The sequence below is a fragment of the Mobula birostris genome, chromosome 2 (genome assembly GCF_030028105.1).
Source record: "Mobula birostris isolate sMobBir1 chromosome 2, sMobBir1.hap1, whole genome shotgun sequence".
In the NCBI taxonomy this organism is placed as follows: domain Eukaryota; kingdom Metazoa; phylum Chordata; class Chondrichthyes; order Myliobatiformes; family Myliobatidae; genus Mobula; species Mobula birostris.
In genome coordinates this window covers 178391834-178419067 of record NC_092371.1, presented here as the reverse complement: position 1 = coordinate 178419067, position 27234 = coordinate 178391834, and positions in this window count along the sequence as shown.

The window sequence follows — 27234 nt, the reverse complement described above, 5'->3', positions numbered from 1 at the left end:
GCCTTTCTGATCAGTTTATTGAGCCTGTTGGCATCACCGTGTTGATGCCATTGCCCCAGCAAGATTGTACTGGTGACAACAGACTGGAAGAACATGCGAAGGAGAGGCCTGCATACTCCAAAGGACCTCAGTCTCCTGAGGAAGTGGAGTCAGTGAGGAGGAGATGTTAATACCAATCTGTTCTGAGTGTTGTCTCCCAGTAAGAAAGTTGACAATCCAGTTAAGCATAGAACATAGAAAGGTACAGCACTGGACAATAGCCCTCTCTTCTGAGGATTAAGCTGTACAAATTAATGTTGCTGAGAGAGGCACAGAGGCCAGGTTTAGAAGCTTGATTATTAGTACTTAAGGAACGATAGTGTAGAATGCCAAGGTGTAGTTGATCATCAGCAGTCCGTTGTATGTTTTTCTGTAGTCTAGGTATCCCAAAACCAAGTGGCAAGCCAGTGAGGTTGTGCCTGTTGTAGATCTATTGTATTGCAGCAGATCCAAGGCCTTGCTCAGGCAGGAGTTAATTCTAGCCATGACCAACCTCTCAAAGCACTTCATTACAGTGGATGTGAGTGCTACTGCAGAGTAGTCATTGAGGCAGTTCACCCTGTTCTTCTTGGGCACTGGAATGATTGCTGACCTTTTGAAGCAGGATGTGAAGCTTCAGCTGCTGCAGTGGAAGGCTGAAGTTTAGGTCAGCACAGGCTTTCAATACAGGTTGGTTCTGCAAGTGTCCTTCATTATTACAGCTCATGGGGAGAAAGATGGTTGCACTGACTTTGAGTTGACTTCCCGGGTAACCAGAGATGAGCCCATTGGTAGGAGTTCTATTCGGAGTACAACGACTGGAATGATGAGCGGAAACATGGATGTAAATAAGGATATTCTCAATGAAATCCGCTTCCAGGCCACCTTCAATGGCAGTCTCAGAGCAATGGGACAACACAGTGCCTAGGTCAGTGTTACAGATTCACATGGTACCTTTGATCAATTCATTCAAGATCAATTAGTAATTGATTAGAGATTTGTTATTGTCACATGTACAGAGATACAGAAAATGCTTTTGTTTGCTTGTCATTCAGACATGTCAGTCCACACATCAGTATATTGAGATAGTACAATGGGAAAAGCACTAACAGAATGCAGAACATAGGCTACAGTCACAGAGAAAGTGTAGTGCAGGGAGACAAATAAAGTGCAAAGTTTTAATGAGGGAGATTGAGAGATCAAGAATTCATGTTCACCATACAAGAGTCTGATAACGGGGGATAAAAACTATTTTTGAGCCTGCTGATGCTTATTCATAGGCTTTTGTACCTTTTGCTTGATGGGAGGGATGAAAAGACAAACTGTTCAGGGTGGGAGGAGTCCTTGATCATACTGGCTCCTTTACCAAAGAGGTGGGAAGTGTAGACAGCCTCCATGGAGGGGAGGCTTGTTGGTGTGATGGATGGGGCTGTGTCCACAAATCTCTGTAGTTTCTTGCTAGAGCTTTTCTCTTTGGAATGAAGTAGGATGAGAGGTGGTTTGACAGAGGTGTATAAGATGATAAGAGGCGTAGATAGATGGATAGCCAGACACCTTTCTCCAGGGTGCAAGTGGCTAATACAAAGATGCATAATTTTAAGGTGATTCAAAAAAAGTTACGTGGGTTTTACACAAAGGGTAATGAGTGCATGGAATGTACTGGCAGGGGTGGTGGCAGATACATTAGGGGCTTTTAAGAAACTCTTAGATAGGCACATGGATGATAATAAAATGGAGAGCTATTTATGAGGGAAGAATTAGATTGATCTGTTGATCTTAGAGTAGGTTCAAAGGTTGGCACAACATTGTTGGCCGAAGGACCTTACTGTGCTGTATTGTTCTATGTTCTATATTCCAAAAGTTTGCAGGAGTTTTTATTTTATTCCGTCTCTTTTCTACTCTTTTCTTTGAAATAGTACAGTGTGGAGATAACTGGATTTTTAAAATATTTTGGGTGAAGTTATGACCATCCCTGTTTTCATTCTCGTTTTGTTAACCTACACACTAGTTTGGTTGTGATTCACCTCCCCTTCTCAGATCTGGTTTGAAGACACCAGGCTGATCCAGCCTACGCCCTCAGTCTCCTGTGTTAGCCAAACTAAATGGCAGCTCATTAGGGCTTCCTACAAGCCACCAGTGGACTGGATGCCAGAATGTAATTGGGACTGGGCTCAGTGAGTGTCGGGAATAAGGAGTGCTCTACATTCTGATGACATACCCTGAAACTCAAGGTAACCGAGGCTCCATTTGACATGCAATAGGTGAACGACAAGGTCCTTGGTAAATAACATTATAGTGCATGCAGCATGCTAGAATCTCAGTTGAAGGGGAAACGATTTGACTAGGTTGGCCTTTTAATGGCATTTTGTCATTTTAATTGCACAGAAGATGTATGTGTGCAGACCATGACAGCAACAATGGTTGTTGCTTAGTTACTACTAACTTAAAAGACAGAATGCATCAAGTATATATGTACAATGTGTTAAAAATACCAGTCAATTAATTAACACTGTTTTGCGTTTTTATAAAGCACTAGCAAATATATAAATTATCTTACAAACCCAGCATGTTGAAAATGTACCTTTTATTTAACAATGCTTGAAATGGTGGGTGTGTGAATGCAATGAAATATTTAGATGGGAGATGTGCTCCCACAGTACAATTACCAGCAATGGTTCGGTAGCAACCTTCAAAGGGGTAAAAAAACTGACAGCTGGAGGGCTACAAACACCTCATTATTCTCCAAAAGCATTTCACTTTATTCATCTCATGTCTGACTACAAGGAGAATTTGATCAGAAATACACAGTGCAGAAATTGGTGTGCCTTCTAATTATTGCTCACCGCACAACATTCTGTCCTGTGCACTTGAGTATGACACAGGGATGATGCTTCTGTTCTCTATTATTCTCCTATTCAGACATTTTGAGTAAACTTTTTTCTCAGCTTTGGAAGAGTGTGAGATGCAGTAGAACTCAGAGCAACTGGTGACGCTGAAGAAAATAAATCTGCAAATGCTGGAATCAAAACAAACACAGGAATGTTGGAGGATATCAAACAGTTAGGCAGCATAGGTAGGTACAATATTGAAGCTTCTATCTGAGGGCAGCGGGTCAGCCAACATCTGCAGAGGAGAAGATGGACAGTCAGTGTTTGGGATTGAGATTTCCTCCAGTTGAAAGATCTTGAGTGTCCCTGCACAGATGCTGCTTGACTCATTGAGTTCCTCCAGCAGGTTGTTGCTTAAGATTCTTACTTCTGCAGTCTCTTGTGTCTCTTCTGTACCAAAAACCAGTTAACTTTTCAGATTTGATGAAGGGTCTTCAAACCGAAACATTAACTAGTTTTTCTTTCTGTAGATGCTGCTTGACTGACTGGGTTCTCCCAGCAATTTTGTTTTTGACTCTTAAGCAATTCTACCTGCTGTACAATACTTGGCAGGACTGAATGACACTCGGGCACAGCCTGTGTTGCAAACATGTGAGGTATTGTGCTGTACTGGCATTATGAGCTGTCCCAGGACAGAAATGCATCAATACTCTTGAATGTGTGCCATTGTTCATTATTGGATGTCATCAATAAGACGTTGACTTTTGACTTTGGATAGGAGTCCAGAGTCCAGCCAACAGGAGGATGTGAAACTTGGTGCCACCGCTACAATGAAAGGAGTATCTTTAATTCTGATTTCTTGCACCCATGGTTCAGATGGCACTTCACCAGAATTTGACAAACACGTTGTTACATCGGACACTTTAACATTGGATGTCCAATGGTTTATAGGCACACATTTTGCTGAGTATAAAATACTTTATCTACCATTTGTCAAAATGCTTTCTTAGTTACACAGCAGCACCACATGCTAAAACTTTCTTCCCCGCCTTCACCTATGTCATTACAGCTCCAAACTTAGAGGAATGATAGATCTGTATAGAAGTAGTGGGTTCAAGGAACTTTTCTCCTCCATGGGTTTCTATCATGAGTAAGGGGATTTAGTCAATCATGAATTTCGTAACAGTGCAGTTTTCATAGAGAAATCCTGTCAATAAGTTGTTCATAGAATCTCAAGAGAGAGTAAGCAACTTAGGATAAAAGAAATGCAGTTTCTGTAAGTTTTGCAACTGGGAGTAGCTTCTCCAGCAGCAAAAACTGGCTTTCTCATGCTGGTTAGAACCACAGACACATACGGCAGTGAAACAAGTCATTTGGTTATAGAGTGACCAACAAGTCCCCACTTACACCAGTCTGACATTAATCTTGTATTTATATGCTCCCCAGATTCCCATCAATTGTGCAGCAAATCTTAGCAGCCAATTAAACTGACAATGTGCATGACCTTGCTACATTGGAGGAAACCGGATCACAGGGTCACATGGAGTACGTGCAAACTCCACCCAGGCAGTGCCTAAAGTCAGGATCAGACCCGAGTCTATGGTGGTCTGAGGCTGGGGTTCTACCTAGTACTCCACTCGGGTCCTGTTACTTCCAGCTCCATATTCACGAGCAACAACTTGTAGTTATTTATGTGGTGGCTTTGGCAAAACAAAATATTCCATACTGCCTCATAGACACATTACTTGGTGGAAATTCGCAGTCAACTGTGTGAGCAGGTAGTCTGGAAATAAGCAGTTAAGCAGATATGATAGATGTTGTGTATTTAATATTTCAGTAGTGTGAGTAATATTGTAAATATGTGGTTTGATTAAGCATTCATGTTTGGTTAAACAATTCATGACAGGTTATATGTAAAAATAAGTGAACTGCATATGTCATGATGCTACTATTTCAGATTCAAAATCAGGTTTAATATCATAGGCATACGTTGTGAAAAGTTTGCTATTTGGCAGCGGGACATAGCAATACATAATATTAATAACTGTATTACAGTAAGGAGTATACCTACCTCTTACTGTAATATATAGCGACAAGACGAGGGCATGTCCTGGGTGATAAAGGTCATTAGCGATGGACGCTGCATTTTTGAGGCATCAGTCCTTGAGGATATCTTGGATACTGCGAAGGCAAGTGCCTATGATGGAGCTGACTGAGTTCACAATTTTCTGCAGCTTTCTGTATCTCAATCCTGTGTAGTGCCCTGCTCCCATGCCAGCTGTTGATGCAGCCAGTTAGAATGCTCTCCACAGTACATCTGTAGAAAGTTGCAGGTGTCTGTGCTGACATACCAAATCTCCTCAAACTCCTAATGAAATGTACCTGCTGTCAAGCCTTCTTTGTAACTGCATCGATATATTGGGCCAAGGATAGATCCTTTGGTTTGATGATACTCAGAAACTTGAGATTGCTCACTCCTTCCACTTCTGATCCCTCTACGAGGACTGGTTTGTGAACCTTTGTCTTAAGTCCATTCTGAAGTCCACAATTAATTCTGTGGTCTTATTGACACTAAATCAAAGTTGTTGCTATGACAGCACTCAACTAGCTGATGTATCCCGCTCCTGTATACCCCCTTGTCACTGTCTGAAATTGTGCCAACAATTGTTGTGGCTACAGCAACTTTATAGATGGCATTTGAGCTGTGCCCAGTCACACAGTTATGGGTATAGAGAAGGTAGAGTAGTAAACTAAGCACACACCCTTGAGGTGAGCCAGTATTGATTAACAGTGAGGTGGAGATGTTATTTCGGATCCACTCAGACTGTGGTCTTCCAATGAGGAAGTCGAGGATTCAGTTACAGAGGGAGGTACAGAGGCCCAGGTTTTGAAGCTTTTAGATCATTGCAGTAGAAATTATTGTGTTAACCGCTGAGCTGTAGTCAACAAATAGCAACCTAACGTAAGTATTAGTATTGTCCAGGTAGGCTGCGTGAAGAGCTAATGAAATAATATTCACTGTAGACCTATTGTGGAGATAGGCAAATTTCAGTGGGTCCAGGTCCTTGCTAAGATAGGAGTTGGTTCTAGCCATACCAATCTTTCAAAGCACTTCATTACCATTGATGTGATAGCACTGGATGACAGTCGTTAAGGCAGCTCACCCTACTGTTCTTGGACAATTGTATGATTGTTAACCTTTTGAAGCAGGTGGGAACTTGCGACTGTAACAATGAGAGATTGAAATTGTCTTTGAATGCACCCACCAGTTGGTTGGCACAGGCTTTCAGAGCCCTACCAGGTACACCATTAGGGCCCATCACCTCACGAGAGTTCACTGTCTTGAAAGATGTTCTGACATCAGTCTCTGAGACAGAGATCACAGATCACTGAGTGCAGCTGGGATCCTCACAGCTGTAGTTTTAACTTCCCGTTCAAAGCGTGCAAAAAAGGCGTTGAGCTCATCTGGGTGTGAAGGATCACTGCCATTCATGAAGTTAGGTTTCACTTTGTAGGAAGAAATGGCCTACAAACCCTGCTATAGCTGACGAGCTTCCAATTCCATCTCTTACCTCGATCGGAACTGATGTGATATGTGTGCACCTCGCTTGAAGTAAAAGACAAAGTTAGACTCTCATTTCAGACTCCCTTGCTTTTCCATTTTGTTTCTTTTATGTTTTGGAGTTACAAAACATAACAATAGAAGTGTATAAATAACAGTCAACAGGGAACTAGGTACCACATACCCAGAGTGATGGACAAACAAACTCTCTGCTCTATCACCAGCAGCAAAAGTCAACAGGACATTGTATTTTCCCACATTGCAGCTTTTGCTAACCCTTCACTGCTTCTGCGGCAACATGGAATGTGGAAGCGATGTATCAGTGCCTGCAGCTTTATTCAAAATATTTTATTTATTGTTTTGTAAAACAATGCTTCTCTGTTATACAGTACCAATTGTTTATATTCCTGTCCAAATTAATCCCTTTTGCCGAGATGATTCTATCCTTTCCTGTTTTGCTTATTTAAGTATCTATATGAATGTCTCTTAAATACCATGACTGTATCTGATTCCAGCAGTGAGTTGTAGATGTCATCACTTCCTCTAAAAATAAACTTGCCCCTCAGATCTCCTTTCAAATTCCTTCCTTGCACCTTAAATATGTGCCATCTTTTTTTTGATATCCTCACCATGGAAAAAAAATAATAAAGTATACCAAACTTATCGCTGCCTCTCATGAAGGGGTGGCAGATGGCATGGTAGCGTCGCTACTACAGCTCGGAGTGTCGGAGTTCAATCCCCGTGTGCACGTGGGTTTCCTCTGGGTGCTCCAGTTTCCTCCCACAGTCCAAAGATGTACCGGTTAGTAGATTAATTGGTCATTGTAAATTGTCCTGTGATTAGGCTAAGGTTAAATGGGTAGTTTGCTGGGCAGTGCATCTTATTGGGCTGGAAGGAACCTGTTCTGCACTGTATCTCTAAATATATTTATTTATTGATTGAGATACAGTTCAGAGTCGGCCCTCCCGGCCCTTTGTGTCATGCCACCCAACAACCTCTGATTTAACCCTGCTCATGGGTCAATTTACAATGACCAATTAACCTACCAACTGGAACATCTTTGGACTGTGGGAGGAAGCCAGAGGAAACCCACGTGGTCATAGGGAGAACATATAAACTCCTCACAAACAATGGCAGGAATTGAACCCAGGTTGCTGGTACTTTAAAGCATTGTGCACTGCACTACCGTGCCACCTCACGTTAATAAAAATGCACTTGTATACCTCTATCAGGTCATCCCCTCAGCCTCCTGAGCTACAATGAAAACAAGTTCAGCCTATCCAGTCTCTTCTCAGAGATAAAGTGAGAGCGAACTTGATAGAGGTGTACCTGCACATTTTTCCCAGGGCAGAAATGGCTAAAATGAAGGGGCATAATTTTAAGGTGGTTGGAGGAAAGTATAGGGGTGGATGTCAAAGGTAAATGTTTTTACACAGTGTGGTGGGTGCTGAGAACACCCTGCCAAGGGTGGTGGTAGATCACCCTTTTTTGAACCATCGAAATGGACTAGTGATTTCACAGTCTTCTGAAAGACTTGGTGGACTTAACTCTCAAGCATGCAGATACAGCACCCTTAAGCAGATGAAGGTACATTACCATGACTGGAAGGGAGGACTCCAAGCCATGTTGAAACGCTGATGAATGAGACTCCCTCGACCCAGCATCTTGTTAGGAAATGTACAGTCACTGGAGAACAAGACTGAGGAGCTAAGGGCCAGATTGCTGTATCGGCAGGAGCTGAGGAATTGCTGTGTTCTGCGTTTCTCAGAGACGTGGCTCCCTCTGGACACACCAAAGACATTGGTAAGACTCGAGGGCTTCTTCATACCCTGGAGAGACCAGCCTGGTGATTTGGTGAAGGCAAAAGATGGGGGTCTGTGTTTCATGATAAACTCTTTGTGCTGTTCAGATGCAGCAGCCTAGTTGCACACTTGTTTCCCCAACCTGAAACATCTGTTGATTAAGTGCTTACCAAGAGAGTCCTCCTCCACGATCGTGACCACAGCTTATATAGTACCAAATGTAGATGTTAAATAAGCACTCAATGTTTTGAATGCTGTGATTAACAGACAAGAACTGTCTACCCAAACACTTTTCGAATCATAGTCAATGACTTCAATCATGCTTGTTTGAACAAATCTCTGCCCAGTTATCACCTGCATCACCAGGGGTCCCAACACACTTGACCACTGTTACACTACGATTAGGAATGCCTGCTGTTCCATGCCTAGACTGCATTGCAGGGAATCTGATAAGTTAGTATCCTCCTCTTACCTGCATACGTGTGGTTCGTCCATCGTCGTCGATGAAGACCTCGACACCATTAGTCACTTTGAGACTGGATGCGGTGTGTCCGAAGATGACTGGTCAGGCCAATTCGGGCACAGAATGTCCTGGTACATATTGGGTAGACATGTGTAGGTACTGCAGTTGTTGCACTGGTGGCTCTGGACCTGCTCAGCTTGCACTTATGTTGTGCTTCAGCAATGCGCCTTGCTTCGTAAGCTTGACAGCCCTTGTGGATGAGGCCGTGCCAGGAAAGGCGGTTTTCTGCCAGCATTTCCCAAGAGGTCGTGTCTATGTCAAGTGGCTTCAGGGAGGCCTTTAGTGTGTCTTTGTAATGTTTCTTCTGCCCTCCATGCGAGCATGATCCAGCAGAGAGTTCCCCAAAACAGAGCTGCTTGGGTATACACTCGCTAGGCATGCGGATGACATGACCTGCCCACCGGGTCTGTGCTCTCATCAGCAGTGTGTGGACTGATGGCAGTCTTGTTCTAGAGAGAACTTCAGTGTCTGGTACTTCATCTTGCCATTTGATGCCTAATATTCTGCAAAGACAAGTCATGTGGAAATGGTTGAGCTGTCTTGTATGCCTTCGATACACAGTCTACGTTTCACAGGCATACAGGAGGGCAGTGAGTACCACGGCTCTGTAGACCTTCAGTTTTGTTGCTGGACTGATTCCTCGACATTCCCATATGGTAGAGTGCAGTCTACCGAAAGCAGAGCTTGCCTTTGCTATTCTGCAGTTAACTTCTGTATCAATAGTCACTGCTCGGGAAAGGGGGCTGCCAAGGTAAGTAAACTGGTCCACTGCCTGTAGTTTCTGCCCTTTGATTCTGATTTTGGGTTCTGTGTACGGTGCATGAGGAGCAGGCTGGTGCATGACTTTGGTCTTTTTGATGTTGATGGTGAGTCCAAAGTTGTCACAAGCCGTGGAGAATTTGTCCATATTGACTTGCATCTCTGGCTCTGAGCCAGCATACAGGGCAGAGTCATCGGCAAAGAGGAAGTCTCTCAGAACAGTCTCCTTCACTTTGGAAATAGCTTGAAGTCTCCTCAGGTTGGAGAGCTTCCCATCCACTCTGTACTTGAGGCTGATTCCAGCATCACTGTCCTGGAAGGCATCACTCAGCATGGCAGTAAACATCATGCTGAACAGTGTGGGTGCGAGCACACAGCCCTGTTTGACGCCATTTGACAGCCCTGCATACAGACAGAAGCTAAAGAGCAAGTCTCCAGAGATAAGGACAATAAACAGGTGCTCACGGGAGGCTGAGGAGTGGCTACAGGATTAATTCAAGTTAGTAAACTGTGTTCAATGACTCATCAGAGAATCCAATCAAATGCACCACAGTGGTCACCGACTTCATAAAGACTGTCCTAATCAGTATGTCTTCACAAAGTTATTCTGAGTCTTCCCTAAGCAGAAACCCTGGATGAACCATGAGGTCAGCAATCTCTGAGGGCCAGATCAGAGGCAATCACATCTGGCGACCAAGTTAAGCTCAAGAGGTTCACGTACAGTCTCCAGAAAGCCATCTCACTTGTGAAGTGGCAATTCCACACCAAACTTGAATCACTGAAGAATGCTGGACAGCTGTGACAGAGCTTGAATGCTGTCATCTCCTACAAAGCAAGACCAAATCACATAGGTGACAACCCCAGATGAGCCCAATGCTTTTTATGCCCACTTTGATCATTAAAACATGGAGGAACCTTCACAAACTCACACAGTCCTCGATGACTCTGTGATTTCAGTCTCTGAAGCTGACGAGAGAGCATTGTTCATGAAAGAGACCCCAAGAAAAGCATCCAGACCAGATGGGGTACCTGGCCAAGTACTCACGACCTGTGCTGATCAGTGTGTCTTCACAAAATTGGCTGAGATACTTCACTGGCTGAAGCATTTACCAATAATTTTAACCTCTGGCTTTGGCAGTCTCAGATACCAACCAGCTTAAGAAGAACAGGGAAACCTACCTCAGTGGCTATCGTCCAGTAGCACTTACATCCACTATGATGAAGTGCTTCGAGAGATTGGTGATGGAACATATCAACGCCTGCCTGAGAAGCGACTTGCATTCACTTCACTTTGCCTACCATCTCAACAGATCAACAGTAGATGCCATTTCACTGACTCTTCACTCAATCCTGGAATATCTGGACAACGAAGATGCATACATCAGGATGTTCTTCATTGACTACGGCTCGGCATTCAACACCATAATCCCCTCAAAAACAATCAATAATCTTCAAGTCCTAGGCCTCAATACTTCCTTATGCAACTGGATTCCCGATTTCCTCACTTGCAGACCCCAGTCAGTTTAGATTGGCAACAATAACTCCTCCATAATCTCCCTCAGCACAGGTGCCCCACATGGCTGTGTGCTTAGCCCCCTGCTCTTCTTGCTTTATACTTATGACTGTGAAGCAAAGCACAGCTCCATTGCCATATTCAAGGTTGCCGACGGCACCACTGTCATTGGCCAAATAAATCAAGAGTGGTGATATAGAAGGGAGACTGAAAATCTGGCTGAGTGGTGCCAGAACAACTACTTCTCACTCAATGTCAGCAAAAACAAGGAGGAGGAAACCAGAGGGCCATGAGCCATTCCGGGGGATCTGAGGTGGACAGAGTCAGCAACCTTAAATTCCTTGATGTTATGATTTCAGAATATCTGTCCTGGGTCAGGCATGAAAGTGCCACTATGGAAAAAGCACAACAGCTCCTCTAATTTCTTAGATGTTCTGCAAAGATTTGACTTGTCATCTAAAACTTTGAAAAACTTCTATAGATCTGTGTTGGAAAGTATATTGACTAGTGTCACAGCCTGGTATGGAAAACCAATGCCCTTGTATGGAAAAGCCTACAAAAAGTAGTGAATACAGGCCCAGTCCATCATGGGTAAGGACCTCATCACCAGTGAGCACATCTACATGAAGTGCTCTTGCAGGAAAGCAGCTACCATCATCAAAGACTGCCCACCATCCAGGCCATACTCTCTTCTCGCTGTTGATGTCAGGAAGAAGAAACAGGAGCCTCAGGACACACACTACCTGGTTTAGGAGCAGCATGGTGGGCCAAAGGTCCTGTCCTGTACTGTAGTGTTCTATGTTCTATGTATCTGTTCTAAAGTGCTCCGTGTGGGCATGTGGCCAAGTGGTTAAGGCATTGGACTAGCGACCTGAAGGTCGTGAGTTCAAGCCCCAGCCGAGGCAACATGTTGTGTCCTTGAGCAAGGCACTTAATCACACATTGCTCTGCAACAACACTGATGCCAAGCTGTTTGGGTCCTAATGCCTTCCCTTGGACAACATTGCTGTCGTGAAGAGGGGAGACTTGCAGCATGGGCAACTGCTGGTCTTCCATACAACCTTGCCCAGGCCTGCGCCCTGGAGAGTGAAGACTTTCCAGGCACAGATCCATGGTCTCGCAAGACTAACGGATGCCTTTATATATTTAAAGTCCTCCAGTACAGACAACATCCTGCTGAATCTCCTCCGCACCTTTCCAGAGCCACCACACCCTTGTTATAGTTTTATTTACATGAAGGTATTGTTATTTTCATGTCCATCACAATTTAGCCAAATTATTCTGTTCATGAACTTATTTGGGAGAGTACTTATTATAATCATCTAATGAGGAGCTTCACACCATGTAGTTACTTTATACTCGTATGATTAATGAAACCTCCACTTAGCTGTTAAAGCATTTCTGTTATTTATCACTGGTAAATTGTGCAACTCTTCCAGTGGTCCGAGTGAGATAGAATGAAATATGTGAGCCTGTTGCTCCAAAGTGCTGACAGAGCAGATTTGTTAATTTATAATCATCCCCAATGCAGTCCAATGTCCATAGCCATAAATCTGAAATGCTTTGTAAACTGAATAGAAATATAGTGTCTCTTCAAAGTTCAAATGCATCAAAGATCCTGGAAGCTAGTGAAGTACTTTTCTGAAGAATAATAGATGGTAGCCAAAGCAGAGCAGGCTTATGCATTTACCAAAGTGATTGTGGTCACACAATTATTCTTCCGTGATATTGATTGAAGGATAAATTTTGGCCCAGCCATTTCCTACCTCACATTGTTTGGGTCTCAGAGAGAAGTGCTTGGAATTAGTTGCCACCTGAGTGATCTGTATTTGGGATTGCTCAGGTCTACCTGAGAGAATAGTCATAGAGTCATCAAGCACTACAGAACACTACAGCATAGAGACAGGCCCTTCATCCCATCTAGTTCATGCCAAGTTGTTATTCTGCCTCATCCCATTGGTCTGCACCTGGACTGTAGCACTCTGTGCCCAAAGGTCTCGGCCCGAAATATGCATGTACTTTTTTCCATAGATGCTTCCTGGCCTGCTGAGTTCCTCGAGCATTTGTGCATGTCCCTCCCATCCATGTACTTTTCCAAACTTCCCTTAAATGTTGAGATAGAAACTGAATCCACCATTTTGTTTGGCAGCTCATTCCACACTCTCATCATCTGTAGTAGTAGTAGACCTCAGCGCAATGTGACCACAGTTTAATATCTCATCAGAAATAGTTTACTGACATTTTAAATTGAAAACTGTGGGAATCACAAACTTCCACTGCATCCCATCTGCTTCTCCAAAAGCCAGCTGGTCAGAACAGAAGGATATAGGATGATTCCTGCAATTTTGCTTTGGGGAGGTTAATGCTGTTGTAAAATGTTTTCTAGGGAGGAGTCTAATCTAAACTATTCAGAGAGCATATATCATAATCAATTCATTTCACATTTCATCCTGTCTAGATACATCACAGCTTGGTTTGGCAACAGCTCTGTCCAAGACTGCAAGACATTGTTGAGACTTGTGGACACACATCAGCTCATTATGCAAACCAGACTCTCCCCCATGGATTCTTGTCTACACTTTGATTTCCTTGGGAAAACAGCCAACGTAATCAAAGACTCTACCAGCCTGGACGTTCTCTCTTCTCCTCTTTCCATCAAACAGAAGATGCAAAAGCTATGAGAACACCTATTTCCAGGCTCAAGGGCAACTTCTATCCTACTGTTATCAGACTTTTGAATGGAACTCCTGTACGACAAAGATGAACTCTTGATCTTCCAGTTATCTTGTTATGGTCCTTGCACCTTATTGTCCACCTGTATTCACGTTCTTTCTAATTATGACACTGTATTCTGCATTCTGGTTTTCCTTTTCATCTCCATGAGTTTCTGAATGGAATGATCCATATGATCAATATACCAACAGTGGCTTTTCACAGTATCTCAGTACAACTGACGAGAATAGACCAATCACCAGGTAACAACAACTGTAGCTTAGAGTCAGATGACAAAGTACGAAGGGGAATGCTGCTTTGCAATCCTCGATAATAAATGATATAATATTCCAATTGGGTGGCAGGGTGGACCTACATCTCTACCAATGGAGGTGTAAGGTGCTCCTCCCTCCACTAGCCTGCAGGTTAGGTGTAGCACCTGCTTAGCTCTGTGATCAAGGTCATGTGAAGGTATGGGAGCAGATGATGTGTGGTCATACGAGCAGCTGGTGCATATCACAACCACTGATGCCAAACAGATAATTTTGGATGAGTACGGATTACGGCTAGGGTCACCCGTCTTGAAAGGAAACTTCCCAGAAGAAGGCAATGGTGAATCACTTCTGTAGAAAATTTGCCAAGAATAGTCGTGGTCAAGGAAAGACCATGATCGTCCATGTCATATGACACAGCATGTAACAAATGAACAAAATATTCCATATGATAGTCTTTGCAAAAGCACTCACAAACGAACGTTGCAGTTTAATATCGGGCAGAAGGATCACCCAGTGACATGCTGATGTTAGCAGTTTTTGGACCCTTATCTAAGAAAGAATGTGCTAGCATTGGAGAGTCCAGAGGAGGCTGACGAGAAATGAAAAGGTTAACAATGTGTAACATTTGATGGCTCTGGGCCTATAATTGATGGAATTTAGAAGAATGAGGGGTATCTCATTGAACCCCATCAAATATTGAAACACCTAGATAGAGTGGATGTTCAGAAGATGTTTCCTGTAGTTGAGGAGTCTCAGACCAGAGGGCACAGCTTCAGAATAGAGGGACATCCATTTAGAACAGAGCTGGGGAGGAATTCCTTTTGCTAGAGGTTGCTGAATCTGTGATATTTTGCCAGATGGTTGAGGAGGCTCAATCATTGGGTATATTTAATGTGGAAGTTGATAGGTTCTTGATTTGTAAGGGTGTCAAATGTTACAGGGAGAAGGCAGGAGAATGGGGTTGAGAGGGATAATAAATCAGCTATGATGGATTAGCAGAGCAAACTCGATGGGTCGAATGGCCTAATTCTGCTCCTATGTCTTATGGTCTTATAAGAACAGAGTGGGAACAGTCGACATCCTTGGAACTGTTAGAAGCAATTTGACAAGTAAAGGAAGCAATATCACGGGCAGGTAAGTTGTCACTGCCCCTTTCTCTAGCCCACTGGCAATTAAGTTCTGGTGTGAACAGTTTGTGAAGATTTGTCCATAGACAAGTTTCTCATGGATGCAATGCTCCAGAAGGTTCTCAAAATGGCATTTATTATTGTTATTATTATTTGATTATTAGAAATACAGCATGGTAGTTGTTGATTTGTTTTCAGGGCAATGGGAAATGTAGGACTATCACCTTTTGAGCGTACCAAACCTGATGCCTTACATGCTCAAAAATGTTCTTGGCATGGGCAGCACAGCCACTGCCTCATAGCTCCAGTGATCTGGGTTCTATATTGACCTCCGCTGCTGTGTAGAGTTGCCAAAGTCACTATGTAACTACAGGTGCGCCTCCATCGGCTCCACTTGCCTCCCACATACCAGAGATGTGCTGCTGAGTTGACAGCAATGTACCAGCGTGTGGTAAAACCTGGAGGGAGATGATGGAAATGTGAAGAGGTTACAGGAATAATTCACAGGTGATTACTCTGAGGGATAGCATAAAAACAGTGGCCTGAAGGGCTTCATTTCTGTCATAAGAAACATGGCACCACTGCACAAGCCTGCCAGATTTTTTTCCTAGCTTTGTGTATCAAATAACAGATAATAATAAATAATGTTAACACTTTGTTAATAATTTGAAATTTCAGATGATGTTGTTTTGGTACACAGTGGCATATTGCAGGATGCTGGACTCCTTCCAATTGTTATGGAGAATACTACCTGAAAATAAACAGATTCCAGACACACTTTTCATAGATTTTTTACCACGGCCCTTCGGAGTTGGACATTATCAATTGAGTTGCATTTGGTTTTGTGTTCTGAATACTGATGTGCTTGAGAGTGCTGTTCAACGTGCCCATGTATTAAAGCTTCAGCTAAGTAGAGTTACATTATCTTTCATCATAATCTATGTCCCTGACTTCCAACTTTGATTTTCTCACCTTTCTAATAACAAATTCTTCAAAGCACATCAGCAACAGAAGCAGTATTGGGTTTGGATGCAAAGGTCAAGAGATTCATTTCCAGGTTGTTAATCTGATTGAATGTTCAGTTTAAGAATTGAGGGTTGGACCTACAGCACATGCCATAGAAAGTTCTAGGAATGTATCTGGTAATAAAGATTAACATGAAATAAAGAAATGTGTTCCACATTAGTTGAACTAACACAGAAAAAATGAAGACAGAAGGGACTACAGATGCTGATATTTGAAGCAACACACAAACTGCTGGAGGACTTCTTAACCAATCAGCATCAGTAGGATGAGATTAGAATTAGAATCAGGTTTTATATCATCGGCATATGTCATGAAATTTGTTAAATTTACAGCAGCAGTACAATGAAGTACATAATAAAGAGTTACAAAATACACATGGACTAAGATGTTAACTGTCCTGTGCCATCACCAGTGGGATCATCAGTTGATCTGCCACCTGTCTTCAGGAGTTTCGGCCCACTTATGATCAAGACTCCTTCGAGGTGGTGGGCCAGCAGTGCTAAAGCACCACTGGTGAGCTTAAAAACTTGGCATCTGCCTCTATCTGAGTTAGAAAACCATAGAAAACCATAAAAAAACTACAGCACAGAAACAGGCCTTTTGGCCCTTCTTGGCTGTGCCGAACCATTTTCTGCCTAGACCCACTGACTTGCACACGGACCATATCCCTCCATACACCTCCCATCCATGTATCTGTCCAATTTATTCTTAAATCTTAAAAAAGAACCCACATTTGCCACCTCGTCTGGCAGCTCATTCCATACTCCCACCACACTCTGTGTGAAGAAGCCCCCCCCTAATATTGGTCACTTCCATCCAACAGATAGTCTGCTCTTCAGGTGTCTATGCAACTACTGAAGGGTATGCAAGATATGTATACACTGTCTGACCATCTGCCCCTCTGGACATACTTGGTTCACACCCATGCTGATCCTTTCTCTGCTGCCTCAGCTACAGCCCTGCTGGTTGACTTGATCTCTCTTCTAGTGAAGCCAAGGTCACGCAGCCACTTCTGGAGAGTGAATGCAATAAACCCACGGCAGCCTACTTCAAATGGATAGCATAAGACCTTCCATCCTCTGTCTCTGCACTCTGATCTTAATTCTGCATACTTGGTTAACTTGCGCTCATGGGCTTCATCGATGTTGTCTTCCCAGGGGACTGTGAGTTCACCAATAACCACTTCTCTACTGGTGTCAGACCATACGATTATATCTGGACGCAATGTTGTGAAAGCTATTTGCTCCGGGAAACTGTCTTTCCCGTCCAGGTCGGCCTTGACACACCAATCATTGGCTGAAGAAAGTATGCTTGATCGTGAGCCTGCGCTGTACACCCTTGACTTGGAGCCTTCTTTCGCAAATGACATGCGTTGTTCTGTGCAGCATGGGGCATGAGATAAGTTGTGCTGCAGTACTCTCTGCTCAACCGCTTCTGTTACAACTTTGAGAACGTTGTTATGTCTCCATGTGTACATGCCGCTGGAAAGATTGACTCTGCATGCGCTCAAGATATGTTGAAGTGTTCCCTTCTCGCCACAAGCAGCACACCTGTCTGTCTTATCTTCATACCAGGTGCTGAGGTTGGCTGGTGTTGGGAGCAGATCGTACGCTGCTCTGCATAGAAAAGAAACGCGGAGCGGTTCCATCTGCCACAGAGCATTCCAAGATAGATGTCGTTGTTCAACACTTTCCCACCGGGTCCAAGCCCCTTGTTTGGCCAGGCCAGCTGTTTTAGTTAACCTCTTCTCCTCTTCTACCTCTCGTATAAATAAGTATAGAAAAAATCTAAATCGCAGTACAGTAAGTAAATATATGTCTATGAAATAGTTAAGTTACAATAAGTGATGCAAATGACAGGGATTGTTGACATTTCAGGTCAAAACTCTGCACCAGGGCACATTAGAAAACATTGCCAGAAAATAAAGGAGAAGTTCTGAGAAAACACAATTTTTTTCTCAATGTTTAATAAAAACACCAACAAATCTTTTAGTGCAGATCTAACTGTGAAACTCAGAAACATTTTGAGCTTCCAGTAAGAAAGACATTTAGGTGCCACCTGACCACCGAGCCCTTTGCTGAAAAATAAACATGATGGGTCAGATGTTTGCGCAGAAATCCTGTGAGAAGTGGGTGTGGACACTAGGTGGGCAATGAGATGGGCATATCTCAGCTTGGCATTTCCCTGAGCTGCACCAACGAGCATCCTTTAGGAATGGGAAACAAGAAAGTAATGTAACACCAGAGTGAGATCAGCTGTTCCTCCAGACTACATTAAAGAGAAATAAAGGACACTTCACTTTAAATCCACCACACTACGTTTTAGCTCAGACTGCTTTAGTGTGGCTGAATGAGTGAACACTCCTAATTTGGTAACTGGTTTATTAGGATTGGGCACATTAGTGTGGTAGTTAGCACAACCCTTTAGAGTGCCAGGGATAAGACAGGATTCAATTCCCACGACTGTCAGTAAGGAGTTTGTACATTCTTCCCATGACCATATAGGTTTCCTCCAGGTGCTCTGGTTTCCTCCTACATTCCAAAGATGGCAGGTTAGAGTTAGTGAGTTGTGGGCATGCTATGTTGATACTGGAAGCATAGCAATACCCATATGCTGCTCAGCACAATCATCACTGATTTGATATGACACGAACAATGCATTTCACTGTATGTTTTAATGTACATGTGACAAATAAAGCTAATCTAATCTTTATTGACACATGTGCAGAGGTGCAGCGTTTGCATGCTATTCAAACAGATCATGTATGTACAGAAGGACATAGAGGGGTTACAAAAAGAAAAAACAGCTGCAGAAAGTGGTGTTACTGTTGCAGAGAAAGTACAGTGCAATACGAGGTAGACTGTGAGATCAAGAGTTCAACTTAGATAAATGTAAACAATATGTAATCTGTGAAGATATGGAAATTGATTCATCAGACTGTTCTGAACAGGACTATTATTTGAGGACTAACTACTATGGCTTGCTCTTTTCGTGCACCATTTATGTTTATATTTCCTGTTGTAACCTATAATAATTTCCTAAGTACTGCTGCCTCAAAACCACAAATATCATGATATACACAGTATGTCAGTGATAATAAACTTGATGCTGATTCATCTCTGTGAAGAGACCATAGTTTCTTTTCAGCTGGCTTTTAAGATATGCCTTTCTCAAGCATCCTTTGGACTAGAGTATTAGTGCCAGAAAACTGCGATCTTGAATGTTGTTTCAGTTACTTTATATACAGTATGTAGTTCAAAATCAGATTCTCTTTATTGCCTGTGTGTGAAACATACATAAAATTAATTGCAGTTCGGTGCCAAGCATAAAACACAGGACAATATCATAACAAACAACACTATAGCAACCAACAATTTATAAGACAATAGTGCAAACAGCCATGAATGATCAACAGTTAACAGAACAGTCATGTGAACAAACATCAATAACCAAACTTGAATAAATGTGAACATATGAAAAGACTCAGTAATTATCAACAGAACTGGGAGAGCAGGAAAGACCACTTAATCAATGTTATGCCGGGGCAGTTAGCTCATTACACCCGAGTTTGTTGGGAAGCTGGATCTTACTTCTGGTAAGATGTGTCCCCTTTGGATGCAGTGGCCTCCTGGAGGACAACCAAAGATGTTTTTGTTTTCTTTGTTAAATGTGTTTTTTTTTATGATCACAAGATGGTGCTGGGCTTCAAGAGCTTTGGGTGCAATGGGTCTACCCCGTGAGTGGGCTGCTTGTTAATCAGAGGAGCCGAACGGGATTTCAGAGAAGCTGGACAGGGTGTCGCAGGAGCCGGACTGAGTTTGGAGGAGTTGGCCTGGGTGCAGACTGTGTTGTTGCCTGCTAAGTAAGGCATCAAAGGCATCAGAGTCGTTGCATGAAGGCAGTGTGCAGTGTAACTGTGGGTGATTGTCTTGAACATTTCTCTTGCAATCACAAGACCTTGTTGGACATCGAAATTGTAAGATGCCAAAGACCAGTTTCCTTTGTTTGGTGGCGCAAGAGGTTGCATGGGAGCTGGATGGCCTCGGTTGCAACAAGGACTGGGCCTCAAGCCGTGGGCTTGCCTGCTGTTGCAGTCCAGGAAAAGTTATGCTGGAGGCATTGTAGCGTAGGGTAAGTGCTCAGTCGGGGACTGGCTTCATCCATGATGCTGCTCTCCAGTTTTCAATTGATAGAATGGCAGGCTGGATTGCAGTTTTTGCTAACTGCCGGGAACTGCGGCATCAATTTGCGGCATGTGTCTCTCAGGGTCTTGGACTATATATGTGTGTCTTTTTTTTTGCAGCACTATGTTTTTCTTTGCTGGCTATTTTGAATGTGCTGCATATGTTTTTCACCTTAGCCCCAGAGGAACATTGTTTCATTTGGCTGTCTTCATGTATGGTTGACTGATAATTAAACATGAATTTGATTTGATATGGATAGCTACTGAAAAGAAGCTTCAGAGAAGATTTGTAGTCCTGGTGGTAATGGACTTGTAGCACCTCCCTGATAGCAATTTGATGAATAGGTAGCTGCTAGGGTGGATGGAGTCAGCAGTAATTTTTTCCAAACTTTTCTTTGCTCTGTCAATGAACAGGACTTTTAATGTCAATGGCTGACAGCCAGTAATCTTCTCCACTGAGAACCTGGACTTAGAGAGGGAGGAGGTGGCAGGAAATCAAACGGTGATCGAGGTGGTCACAACACTCTCAAAGATGGCTGAGGAAAAATTCACCCTGAATTTTTTTTTCACCCTGAGAAGCATTCACCCTGAGATGTTAAGTTTCCTAAGCTGGCATAGGAAGAACAGTCTCTGCTGTGTTTTCTTAGTGATGAATATAACTGTGCCTGCCCCACCTTAATGTATTGATAATAGTGGTCCCCAGGAAGTTGAATGACCCAACCACAGACACAGCTGACCATCAATTTCCAAGGGAGGGATCAGGTAGGGGTTGTCGGCGGAAGTCAATCCTCATTTCCACTACCCAGTTGTTCTGCCTTTGCCTGCTATTTCACTTTTGGGACAACTCTTAAAGAGCAAAAACTAAATTGAGGAAATAGCCGGGATTCTCTTCATTTACTTGAGACACTATGACTACCTGTTTGGAGCAGGAGACTGTTGCCGAACAGTTTCTAATTAGCACAAGAAAATCTGCAGATGCTGGAAATCGAAGTAACACACACAAAATGCTGGAGGAACTCAGCGGACCAAGTAACATCTATGGAAAAAAATAAACTGTTGATGTTTCGGGCTGACACCCTTCATCAGGACTGGAAGTAAGGATGAGAAATCCAAGAGAGGAGATGGGGGGCGGTGGGGGGGGGGGGGGTAGTTTCAGTTTTTAAATAGCATCAGTTGTGTGCATTTGTATATAAAAATGCAGTGATTTGTCCTCTCCTATCTCCAGCCCTGTATCTCTTTCACCAATCAACTTCCCAACTCTTTACTTCACCCCTCCCCCATCAACTATCACTTCGTATTTCTCCCTCCTCTCCCCCACCTTTTAACTCTACTCCTCATCTTTTCCACTCCAGTCCTGCACCTGAAGGGTCTCGGCCTGAAAGTTCGACTGCACTCTTTTCCATAGATGCTGCCTGGCCTGATGAGTTCCTCCAGCAGTTTGTGTGTGCTGCAACTAACTGATCGTTTCGCAGTTTCTGCTCCCCGCACATCATGTCTTAATGTTTCTTACAATATGAAATGACTGTGCATATTACTATAGCTGCTTTGAAAAACAGAAGTGGGTTACACAGCTGGAAGGAGAGTTATAATAATGATAAATAATTCCTCCAATCCACTTACAAAAATTAGGAAGCTCATTACAATGGAAATTAGCACCAACTGTTCATTCAAGAGCAATTAAAACAAAATAGGCAGAAAAAGTATGTTACTGTCATGGGGAGTGTGTGGTAACAGACACAGAGCAGAACAGAACAGTACAGACCCTCAGCCCACTAATCTGTGCTGATCATAATACCAATTCAAACTATTCCCATCATCTCACACATAGTTCATATATCTCCAATTCTTGCCAGTTTGTGTCCGTTCTAAATGTCTTTTAAACAGCATTTTCATATCTGCTTCTGTCTCTACCCTCAGGAGCCCGATCCAGGCACCACCATTCTCTTTTTAAAAAATGTTGCCTCACAAATTTCTTTTAAATATTCCCTATCATCCAGATCCATAGAGGTTTTTCAGCACAGGTTAAAATCTTCCAATCTTGTGGGAGAATTCACTGTAGTCCATCGAGATTAATCCCAATGTCTCAGAATGCACTTTAGCATTCCGTTAATTAAGCCACATTCTCAATTTCCTTTTAAAAGAATTTGTGGAATTAATTCAGTGATGGTTTATGACGGAGAGTCATTATTCAAAATCTGTTCTGTATAATGAGCTTCCTTCTAGTTTTCCATTCAGTTTGGTTTTGTAACTAACAAGGTTACATTCTCCTGAAACTGAATAAGGAAAATGTCACAGCTTTTCTCGATGAACCTGTCCAGAAAGATCACACAATTCCATACGGCCATAAGGCATAACAATTAGGCCATTCAGCCCATCAAGTCTGCTCTGCCATTCCATCATGGCTAATTTATTATCCTTCTCAACCCAATTCTCCTGCCTTCCCCCCATAACTTTTGACACCCTTATTAATTAAAGACCTATCGACCTCCGCTTTAAATATACCAAATGATGGTCTCCACAGCTGTATGTGGCAATGTATTTCACAGATTCCCCACCCTCTGTGTAAAGAAATTCCTCTTCATCTCTTTTCAAAATGGATGCCATTCTATTCTGAAGCTGCCATCTCTGATCCTAGACTCTCACACTATAGGAAACACCCTCTCCATATCCACTCTAGGCCTTTCAACTGTCCTTCCTATTCTCATATCCACATTCCACATCTTTATCTGCCCATATTTTATTTGTGTGACTTCCCCGACTAGCACAAGAAAGGACTGTATGTGGTAACATATTTGATGCTCTGGCTCATTCAGTAAATCCTGAGACTCTATGTATATCCCAGGGTTTCTTGCCTCACTGTGAAACTGATCCAAGGTATCACTGCATATTTCCCTCATCTCCTCAGCTTCCATTGTTTTCTCCACAGTAAAAACTGAAGTAAAGTATTTATTAAAAGCTTTACTCATTTTGTTTAGTTTGACACACAGGTGGCCACACAAATCTTTAAGGGGAATTATTGTCTCCCTAGTAATCCATTTGTTCGTAACACACCTGTAGAATCTCTTGCATATTTTGCCTCACCTTGCCTGCTAGGTCCCTTTCATATCCTCTTCTTGACCTCCTAATTTCCCTCTTAAGTGCACTCAAGCATTTCCTGTGGTCATCGTGAGATTCAGCAGTTCCTAGTTGCTTATGTGCAGGATTTGCCTCCTTTGTCTTAACCAAAACCTCAATATCTCTTGTCAGCTACGTATCCTGGAAACTGTCAGCCTTGCCCTTCACCCTGACAGGAAGATGCTGGCCCTGAACTCTTGGAAAGGCCTTCCACTTGGCAGCTGCTCCTTCTGCTGCAAACACTCTCCGCAAATCAATCACTGCAAGACCCTACCTAATGACTCCAAATTTTGTTCTGCCTCAGTTCAGAATATTGACCTGTGAACCAGCCTCATCCATCACCATGACTATTTTAAAAAGTAACAGAATTATGGTCACTGAAGCTAAATTGCTCACTGACAGATTTTTCCACCACCTGCCCGACCTCATTCATCAGTTGGAGGTCCAATTTTGCATCCTCTGTTTATAGAGTTTCCTCTATGTATTGATCAATGGACACAACTCACAAATTCCACTCTACCCAAGCCCTTTAGCTGTGGCTAGTTCCGTCTATATTCGGGAATTTAAAGTCTCCCAGTAATACAACGCTAATGTGTTTACAATTTTAATTGCAGTCTTTCTACAAATCTGCTCCTCCAACTTATATTGACAAGTGGGGGGGATCCTATAATTCGATTCCATCAGAGATACTACCCCCGTCATTTCTAAGTTCTGTCCATATGGCCTTACTGGGTAATTCCTCCAAGAAGGTGGTCCTTTATTATCGCCTCTTTCATCACCAAGGCAACCACCACCCCTCGTATCTGTATCTTTATATCCTGGAATACTGAACCGCCGGTCCTGCCCTTCCCCCAGCCATGTTTCTGTTATGGCTGTGATATCCCAGTCAGCAGAGCCAACCTACACCCTGGATTCATCTGCCTCACCTATTAAACCTCTTGCATTGAAGTCTAAACCAGTGGTCTTCCCTCTCCCTTTACTGTGCTCCTGTCTATCCTGACAACTATATTTGCTCTCATTGGCTTCATTCAGTATTACCTCCAAATTTCTCATCAGCCATAAAACATAAGACATTAAGGGGCAGAAGCAGAATTAGGCCATTCAGCCCATAAAGTCTGCTCCACCATTCCATCATGGCTGATCCCGGATCCCACTCAACCCCACACAGCTGCCCATTCACCATATCCTTTGATGCCCTGACTGATCAGGAATCGATCAACTTCTTTCTTAAATATACCCATGAACTTGGCCTCCACTGCAGTCTGTGGCAGAGCATTCCACAGATTCACCACTCTCTAGATATAAAAAAAAAGTTCCTCCTTACCTCTGTTCTAAAAGGTCACCCTGCAATCCTGAGGTTGTTTCTCTAGCTCTGGATACCCCCACCACGGGAAACATCCTCTCCACATCTACCACATTCAGTCCCTTTAATATTCGGTAGGTTTCAATGAGATACCCCACTTCTTCCAAATCCCAGTGAGTACAGGCCCAAAGCTGCCAAACACTCCTCATATGCTAACCCCTTCATTCCCGGAATCATCCTTGCGAACTTCCTCTGGACTCTTTCCAATGACAACACATCCCCTCCGTGTCATGGGGCCCAAAATCGTTGACAATACTCCAAATGTGGCCTGACCAGTGTCTTATAAAGCCTCAGCATTATCTTCTTGCTTTTACATTCTATTCCTCTTGAAATAAATGCCAACATTGCATTTGCCTTCTTTACCACAGACTCAACCTGCAAATTAAACCTTTGGGAGTCTAGCACAAGGACTCCTCAGTCCCTCTGCACCTCTGATGTTTGAACCTTCTCCCCCATCTAGATAATAACCTGCACCATTGTTCCTCCTACCAAAATGCATTGTTATACATTTCCCAACACTGTATTCCGTCTGCCACTTTTTTTGCCCATTCTTCCAATTTGTCTAAGTCCTGCTGCAATTGCATTGTTCTCTCAGCACGATCTTCATGTTGTCTGCAAACTTTGCCACTAAGCCATCAATTCCACCATTGAAATCATTGACAAACAATGTGAAAAGCAGCGGCCCCAACATTGACCCTTGAGGAGCACCACTAGTCACTGGCAGCTAATCAGAAACGGCTCCTTTATTTCCACTCACTGTCTTCTGCCTGTCAACCATTCTGCTATCCATGCCAATATCTTTGCTGTAATGCCATGGGATTTTATCTTGTTAAGCAGCTTCACATGCCTTCTGAAAATTAAAGTAAATGACATCCACTACCTCTCCTTTCTCCACCCTGCTTGTTACTTCCTCGAAGAACTCTTGTCATGCAAGATTTCCCTTTATGGAAACCATGCTGACTTTCACTTATTTAATCAACTGCTCAGTGTTTAACCACTCTACACTTTGGTCTAAACCCACCCATGTAGCATTAGAAAATCTTCCAACCAGGATATTGGTCCCTGTCCAATTCAAGTGCAACGTCCTTCTTGTATGGGCCATTTTCACCCCAGAAGAGATTCCACTGACCCAAGGACGTGAATCCCTGCCCCTAAGCCAGCATTCATCTAAACTATCTTTCAACTAGTACCCTCACTAGCAGGTGGCACTGGGAGTTTGATGAATGGTATGAAAATGTAGATGAGTGGATTTAGTAAGTCTGTAGAGAACACAAATATTGTTAGAGTTTTGAGGGGTGTAGGAGCTTGTCCTGCAGAAGATAGATAGTCACAGAAGATATGAGGGGGGCAGAGAAATAGCTGAGGGAGTTTAACTTGAAACATGTAAGAGGAAAGTACACAGTTAATGGCAGGACCATTAGCAGTGCTGATGTAAAAATGGATCTTTATGTCCAGTTCACAGTTCCCTGAACTATCTGTGGCAATGCAAGTAGATAGGGTGGCAAAGGTGGCACATAGCATACTTGCCACCATTGGCTGAGACATTGAGTATAAGAGTCAGGAAGTTATACTTGCCACCATTGGCTGAGACATTGAGTATAAGAGTCAGGAAGTTATACTTGCCACCATTGGCTGAGACATTGAGCATAAGAGTCAGGAAGTTATACTGCAGCAGCATAAGAATTTGGTATGACCGCACTTGGACTATTGTGTGCTGGTTATCCCAAGTTCAAGTTTATTCTCATTCTCATGGGCACACATACACAGGGTATAAATGCCATGAAATTAGCTTCTTGCAGAAACAGCTCAGTACATTACAAATGTGACAACATAAGTTAGTTTAACGATGCAAAACACATGAGCAAAGATTAATAAAAACATACCGGTATCAGTGGAAGATTAAGTGAGAGAAAAAGAGATATAATCCATTACAGAAAGGATGCGGAGGCTTTTGTGTGTCCTGTTTCTGGTTTCCATAAGACATAGGAGCAGAATTAGGCCATTCAGCCCATTGAGTCTGCTCCTCCAATTCATCATGGCTGATTTACTATCCCTCTCAACTCCATTCTCCTGCTTTCTCCCTGTAACCTTTGACACCCTGACTAATTAAGAACCTATCAACCTCCTCTTTAAATATAACCAATCACGTGGCCTCCCCAGCCATCTGGGGCAATGAATTCCACAGATACACCACTCTCTGGTTAAAGAAACTCCTCCTCATCTCTGTTCTAAGTGGATGTCCCTCTATTCTGAGGAAGTGCCCTCTGGTCCTAGACTCCCCCACTATAGGAAACAATAGGAGGGTTTCATTGGTGTTGCTTCATCTAGAACTAATGGAACACTTTATACTGATGGCAGCCATTCTCAAATTGCATAGCAGTGGCTAATGCAACAACATACTGTGGTTATACCATGAGACTGGTACAGTT